This window comes from Vigna umbellata, chromosome 7 (assembly GCF_029865625.1).
Source record: "Vigna umbellata cultivar VRB3 chromosome 7, Vumbellata_1.0, whole genome shotgun sequence".
Lineage (NCBI taxonomy): Eukaryota > Viridiplantae > Streptophyta > Magnoliopsida > Fabales > Fabaceae > Vigna > Vigna umbellata.
In genome coordinates, this window is record NC_142171.1 from 26,566,293 (window position 1) to 26,574,455 (window position 8,163).

Here is an 8,163-nt window from a genome sequence, read left to right on the forward strand (position 1 = left end):
CAAAAATTAACGACATAATAAATCTCACAACGAGTGATTAAAAGAAAATATATTTAAAATTTGTCTTTATGTTTATCTGGAAGTCCGATTTTGTCGGGTGAACTGAAGCTGCCTACACAGTTTGCATCAGAGCAGAAAAATAAATTATGGAGACAACAAAATTAATTTTGTAACTACTTCTTGCAGTGGAGTAAATGGGGACACAAAATTCATTTTCAATACATTATACTTCTAAAATAATCTTAAGGAAACAGAAAAAAAAAATCTGAAAAAAATAAAAAAAGGAAAGATATTTTCGTCATTAATTAACATGTTTTTTTTCTTTCTTGTTGTCATCAAGTTAATTATTAACGTAGCCTTTATGTATTGATTTTTTGACCATTTAAAATTTATAGTCCAATATTTTCATCATTTTATAGGACAAAGACCTTGTAAACAGATTTTCATATGATTTTGTTTAAGGTAATTTTAATTTAGCAAAAATGGTAATTAGCTAGTTGCTTGTGCATATATTGCTGCAAAGCACTTTTCCTTTACATAGAATAAATTATCATAAGAAAATACACTATCCTTCAGAATTTGAACTAATTATTAACAGAGATTTTATTGAGAGTATAGTTTTCGATTTAAAAACTTGAGCGACTTTAAAAAAAATCTTATTACATGTATTTTCCAATTCATAATTTAAACCAAATATAATAAATATATTTTACCAGCAAGAAAATTTTTTAATGTTCAATAAACTAATAAATATTAGAATTTATTAATTAAGATATAATATGATAACTAAATTCTAAGAGTATAGAAGATTTTTTTTTCAGATAATTAGAATAATGAGACCTGATTATTTTAATATTAAAAATTTATAGTATAATTAATTTTTTTTAAATAAATTTTATTATTCTAAAACACGTCTTCTCTCTACATATCTTTATTAAAATTTTCTCTCATTTTTCTTTTAGATATCTCACTAACAGTTCATTCTTTTAAAGGTTAGAGACTCTAGAATTTTAACTCTACAAGATTATTCTATTAGTTTCTTTAATAGAATATGATTCTCTGCCCCTTTTTTGGTTAGTTGTTCTTTCTCTTGCATGTGACTTTTGATCAACTTACATGTAGCGTTTGTGTTTGATCTGTACATTTTTGTTGATCAATGGTCCTAATGTTGTGTTCTGATCATGTTTGTTCATAGTGATCGTTTTGGTTATTTATGCGTCTAAGGGTACTTAGGGGTTCTTAAACTGTTTTAGGTCATTTTCCAGGTAAGAAAAACTAGTTATCATGTTTTAAGTTTCTGTTGCTTTGAAAGTTTGAACTGTGTTTAGTTTGTTTAAGATTGTTTGAAGCTCTTATATTGGTGGTTAAACCTATTGAATTTTTTATTAATTGAATTGGTTGGAGGTGGATTGTAATTGTTTGAATTGATGTTGAATTAAGGAAATTAGAATCTGGTCATTTGAGCAAATTGGTATGCAGTCTGACATTGAAATTTGTTTTTGAATCAAACATTGAAATTTGTTTTTGAAATAAACACTAAGTCAGGAATACCAATTTCGTCATCTAAACAAGTCTTTATTTCTCCAAATCATAGAATGAAGTGTATTGATTTTTGATGTGGCATTGAACGGTATTGGTATGGTGTTGAGCAACCATTTTGTGAAAGCTTTGACGTTGAACGCTAACAAGTTACTGCTAAGCGCCAAATTTCACTGTAAGCCTGAAACTATTTTAATTCTAATTCATTGAGCGACAAACTAGAGTCGTTGAGGGAGTCAATTTGTGAGAGGAATGGTGTTGAGCACCATTCTAACCACTGAGTGTCATTCTTACCATAAAGCGTTAGTTCATGTTTCATGCTTTTGGGTTGATTTTTTTGGTTGTTGATATGGATTTGTATCATTTTGATATTGCTGGTAACTAAAATGGTTATAATTATGTAATTATATTTATACATTATAATATGGATGTGTTGATGTGTGGTTTGGTTATTGAGAGAATTTCAGGGAGAAATTATATGTCGTGGTGAATGGTTAACATATGCTTTGCCACAAGAGAGTTTAGAAAGTAGATATCGTGATATGTTACCAATCATTCAACTCATATAGAGATGAATAAAGTGAGGGAGAGAATGACATGAGATCTTTATCTTGGACTTGTAGTATCAAGTGTGAAAGATTAATCTCGTGAGTAGTAAGGTGATAACCTCTACGTTTATGACTCTGTAGAGTATAAATGTTATTACAGGAGTACATCTACGGTGAAGCTCTATAATAAAGCATGTATCCAAACAATTAAGTCTAGAGTCAATTGCTTATATGTTTATGTGATTTAGAAAATGTTATAAATGTTGAAGTAACATGTGATGTGTTAAATTGGTTTATGAATTTTCCTTTTGAATACTAGTTTATCTTGCCTTCTTCTTTGTATATGTTGTTTCTCTTTAGTAATGATCACTTATTGGTGTAAGTAGAATATGAATTAGGTGATGACATGCCTTTGGTAGAGGCCGATGATGCTGCTGAGTGATCTCTTGGGGTTTTTAGTTAGATGTTTCATTAGTAGATACTTATCTTTTGTAGAATTTATTTCATATTCTAGAGTCTTGAACATATTCCATGTTAGTATGGTTATTTATACTAGATAAGTGTATTGATATTGTATATGTTTCTTATCTATTTATTGTGCAATATCAGAATTATAATGTTTGATTTAGTAATTCACACTATTAAATAAGATGTTATATAAATAACTAAATGAGATGCCAATCCCTTATCTGGGTTAGACTCAAGCTTCATTGGTGTTGTGTCCCTCCAATAAAACTTTTCCTTCGATAGATCCATCAGTGGCATCAACGTCGATGGTTAATTTTGGTGATTGACTTATACAAATACAGAAAGGGTACTCATGGTTGGAAATGTTTATGTTCGAGACAAAGTGTGAGTTTAAGTTCCATAGGGTAGAAATGAATTTCCCCTAAAAAACCCATCTCATTCCAATTTAAATTATGCCAAGTTCTCTTTTATAAAATGTATACACTAACACAAAAATAACTTACCACATCACTAAATTTATGTCTAACATTAGACAACAGACGTAAACAATGCGTGGTGAAATTTTTGTAATTAAATGATCAATATTTACGTATGACTTATAAGCATAAACCATTAAAATTTTTCGATATTTGACGCTTATAGATCATACGTAAATTTATGTCTAACATGTACACAACATATGTAAATTTATGTCTGTCTGACCTATAAGCACCAAATGTAAAAACTTCTTTTCTTATGTTTGGTGCTTATAAGTCAAACATATAAATATGTATAAAAAAACCTACAATATCCACTTCTCTTCTCTTTCTTCCTTATGCGAAACTCTTTCTCAACGATGGCGACCATTTTGTAGGAGTTAGGACTTCCAGTGATGACCAAAAGTTACATTTTTGTCTATTCTCGTGTGTAGTTTATTAAGAAACATATTTTCTTCGAAATATGTTTATGCATTACGGTTACTTTTTCATTCTTTTCACTATAGTGTTGATGACTATTTATGGGAGAACTCAGTCATTGTAATGCTTGAATGTCTTCCTTATTTATCTTAAACATGAATTTTATTTTATATTAAATGTTTGATATTAATTTTATATTTTTAAATAACTTAGGTTTATGTTTATATAATTTGATGTAACAAGACGTAAATTACTAAATTTGTGTTTGTTAATTAGACAACAAACATAAATTTATATTTTTTCTGAAAAAATTCCAAAATAATATAAGTATTTTTTATTAGTGATAGAGTAATTATCCTAAATATACAAAATCATTCCTGACTATCACTTTGTCTCATTCCATACAAAGCTACTTATGGCTTTTGCAAGTGCATAATGTGACTCTTACGCTTAAAAAAATTATTTATGTATGATTACTTGGAAATTCTTCCAGAAAAAGGCATAGTAAATGAAAGCTCTTTGTAGGAGATAACTTAACACAATGAATATTTTACAAATGAAGTTTATTACCTCCAAGTAGTGTAATAGAAAATTTGATGATGTAAAATGTGCAAACTTTTTGAATTGAAAATTGTATGTTGATCTTTGTTCTTTTATCCGTGTTTTATTAAAGTAAAATAATTATCTTTCAAGTACATTTTCTTTTAACACTCAATATATTATATGTAAGAAAACTATATCTTTCTAAATCCCTTAATAGCCCTAAAATTAACAAATTGAACTTAGAAATTAATTAACGTAGAAAAAATCAATTAACAAGAATAAAAAGTTTGAATCCCACTAAAATACAGACTTTATATTAAAAATGGATTTAAACCTAACTTAATTATGTAAAATTAACAAGAATGATTTGATAACGATCTAACAAAGATCTAATCATTATTCTGATATCATATTAAAAAAATAAATTTAAATCTAACTTAATTCCAAAAAATTAACTTATAAAATTTAATTTACATCCACTTATATTATAAATTGATTTTTTTGTCAAACACACTAATAAATAACATTTAAAAATATCAAAATTTAACATCATTATATCGTAGCAGTGCATGCACATATCCACTGGAAAAAAGTACAGTGAATCCATAAACGGTAAGATTGTTGTGTGACATTGTTTTCTTGAAAAGCTATGATTACTGACAAAGACAGTAAACAAGGTTTAAATATGCTTGAGTTCAGGTTTCGTACAATATTTTATTTACTCTATCACTTCAAAATTTATTGTTCTTCAAAATTTGGAAGGTGGTGGTTGTAATTCATTCATCACATTCATAGAACTACACCTTCTGGTGGGATTCATACCCTCTTCATTGGTTCTTCTAAATTAAAACTTAAAAAGTTATATAAATTAGGAATTTTATTTTATATTTATGACTTTGATATTTTGAAATTCATTCTTAAAAAAATAACTATATGCTAATTAATTAACTTAACATTTTCATTGTTTTTTCTCTTAACTTAATTATTAATATATGTCTATATATTATTCAAATGTTGTTAAATAGATATCTTACACATTAAAAATGTTAGAATATAATTTTCTCTTTCTCATGCCTCTTAAGTTACTCATTGTTTTTGTTCATATCTTTCACATGTCTCTTCTATTTTGAAAAGAAAAAATAAATAAAAGTTAAACACAAACTCATGTTACTTTTATTCTCATTACTCATTTGTTTTGTTCCATTATTGAAGAAAAACTATATAACTTTCTCTTTTTTCACTTGATAACGAAGTATTAGTTTTGTAGTATAATATTTTTTTATCTTATATAAGCCCTTTTAGAAATTACGTTATTGATCAATATTTAATTTTTCTTTTAGTTCAAAATCAATTCAATTATATTAAAAATTTCACTTTTAATATTGAGATATATGCAATTTTGTGAACGAATTTTATCTTTTGCATTTTAGTAGTGATAAAGAGAAGATTACTTTATTGATCACTTAATTTGTCTTATTTTAATTATTCATATTTATACAATAGAAAGATTATTTTGTGCATTGGATATTCTTAAAATAAGATTGTAAAATAAAATGGAAGATGAATTCTTTTTACAAACAAGAATATTTATATTGTGAAAGAAATAGTTGAAAATTTTAATTATAGTTTAATTATTGATGAATTCAAGAATTTGAAAAAAAATCGATACTAATCATTTAAATATACATGTTTTATTTTATAGTTATAATTATATTAAATTATGTATTTAACACTTTTGTATTGATGATAATTACTATTTAACGCTCTTAAAATTATTGATCAAGATATCTTAAATATCTATGTAAAAGGAAAGACTAATTTACATATATTGGCTTTGTTTACTTTTGAGGTTATTTAGGAGGGAAAATTAGTGGAATCCTAGTATAAGTAAGGAGATTTGAGAAGAAATATTATTCACATAGTTATTGTATTGAAATATTCAAAATATTTTGAAAAACGTGAGTGTATTTTTGGAAGTGAAATGGATAAATGTTAATGATGATGAAGAATTATAATAAAATAATAATAATAATAATAATAATAATAATAATATATTAATTTTAATTATAAGGACAAAATAATAATTTTATATGTTAATATATTAAAAAAAAATTTTATTTAATCACATCCATCAAATTGTTATAAATTGTTATAAATTTTACTTTTAAATATTTTTACTTTCATTTTCAAATCCTTTAAAATAAACTATCTAAACTTTACTTTCAAATATCTTTGTTAAAATATGTATGGAAAACTGCTTTTTCTATTTAACTTTGATTGCTATCTGCAACCTAATGGTAATATCAATATGGTTGCGGCAGCTTACACGTGCATACTGATAGTCACCTTTGGTCGTCATTAATGACACATTTATGTCTTACGGAATCTTGTTATTTGTTGGGAATAAACTTTAACATTGAAAAAATTAAAAAAAAATATGATTTATTTGGTCACAAGTGATTGTTGGTCCAATAATATTGTATTTATTTTATAATTTAGTTTTTACCACCTCGGGCCTTGGGCGAAGTTTCGCTCGATTTTCTCGCCAGGTGTTTTGGGAGGTAGGAATGATCGATCCGTCGGTTTTTCGCACTTAAAAGTTTCAGACGACAAGAACGATCGTTTTGTTCGATTATTTGCACGTGAAAGTTTTAGACGATGAAAACGATCGTCTCGCTCGGTTTTTCGCATCTAGGGTTGCTAGGCGTCGGAAGGTTTTTTGCGTCTGGGAGTTTTAGGCGACGAGAACGACCGTCTCGCTCGATTTTTGTGCATAAAGTGTACTAGGCAGCGGGAGCAACTGACTCGCTCGGTGTTGAACTAGGGGTTCTTAGATAACGTCCCTAGGTTTCCTTGAACAGTAGGCTCACATCGGTCAAATGATTTGTGCGCAATATCCTGTCATCTGCACTAAAGAAATATAAAAATTCGAATTTTACATAATGATAAACAAAGTAGTCACACAAACCAATGTATTTACAAGGTTATACAATTAATATTGAAATAGGTTATGCTATAAGGCCGAACGACCAATCAAGTAAGATTGCTCGGTCTTCGGTTGAATGTTTAGGACCAAAATGAAGATTCCGTATTAGGATGTGTCATGGCCGGGATGTACTTGCTTTAGTGCTTTGTGACCTGAGGCCATGGAAGGTCGGGTAGTGGAGGCCGAAAGGCCGAATACCTTGTGACACCGAATGGCCAAAGGGTGGAAATTTTCAAGCTTGACGTCAAATTTGGCAAAGTACCTGAGGCCATGAAAGGCCGAGCGGTTGAGGCCGAATACGTAGAGGTCGAATGACCTAATACCTGTTAAGCCGAATGGCCGAATGTTTGAATACTTGAGGCCATGGAAGGCCGAGCAGTAGATGCCGAATGGCCGAATGCCGAGCAATCGAGGCTGAAGGGACCGGGCACTTGTGAGACCAAAAGGTCGAGTGCGTGTAAGGCCAAATGACGGAGTACTTGTAAGGCCGAATGGCTGAATACCTGTGAGGCTGAATGGTCGAGCACCTGTAAGGCCGAATGGCTAAGTAGTTGAACACTCACAACCATGGAAGGCTGAGCAGTTGAGAACATTCCTCATCAAGCAATAAGCTCTCTTTTGATTAGGTGGCTTGTACACCGGGTCCTATCACCTGTACTTTGAAGCAAAATAGTATTTCGAATTGGAATGGTCATAAAAAGTGTACACAATCAAAACTTGAGATAGTTAATTAATATCAAATTAGTTTAGGCTATAAGGCCCAACAACCAAGCATGTAAGACCGTTCGGTCCCTAGTTGAATGTTTGAAGACCAAAACTGAAATCCATATTAGGATGTGTCACAGATGAGCTTGTAGGTGCTTTATCGCCCTCCAACCTGCATAAAAGAACAACAGCAGATGTTGATAATGACTGTATGGATATACATTTCTTGAGATGCGTTAGACAAGGGTTGAAGTGTCTGGTTCAGGCTCGAACAAAGCAAAGCCATTGGAATCTAATTAGGCTAAACATGAGGTCGAGTTGACCAAACGGGAGAGACCAAGGTCAACCATGAGCAGCCTGAAATAACAAAGTTAGCTAAAAGACGCGCTGAAGATAGTGCAGTGTTATATGGTTATGGTTAATTTGAGGTGTATAAATTGGCCAGTTGAAGGAGCTCCACACACTGAAAGGGCGGTGG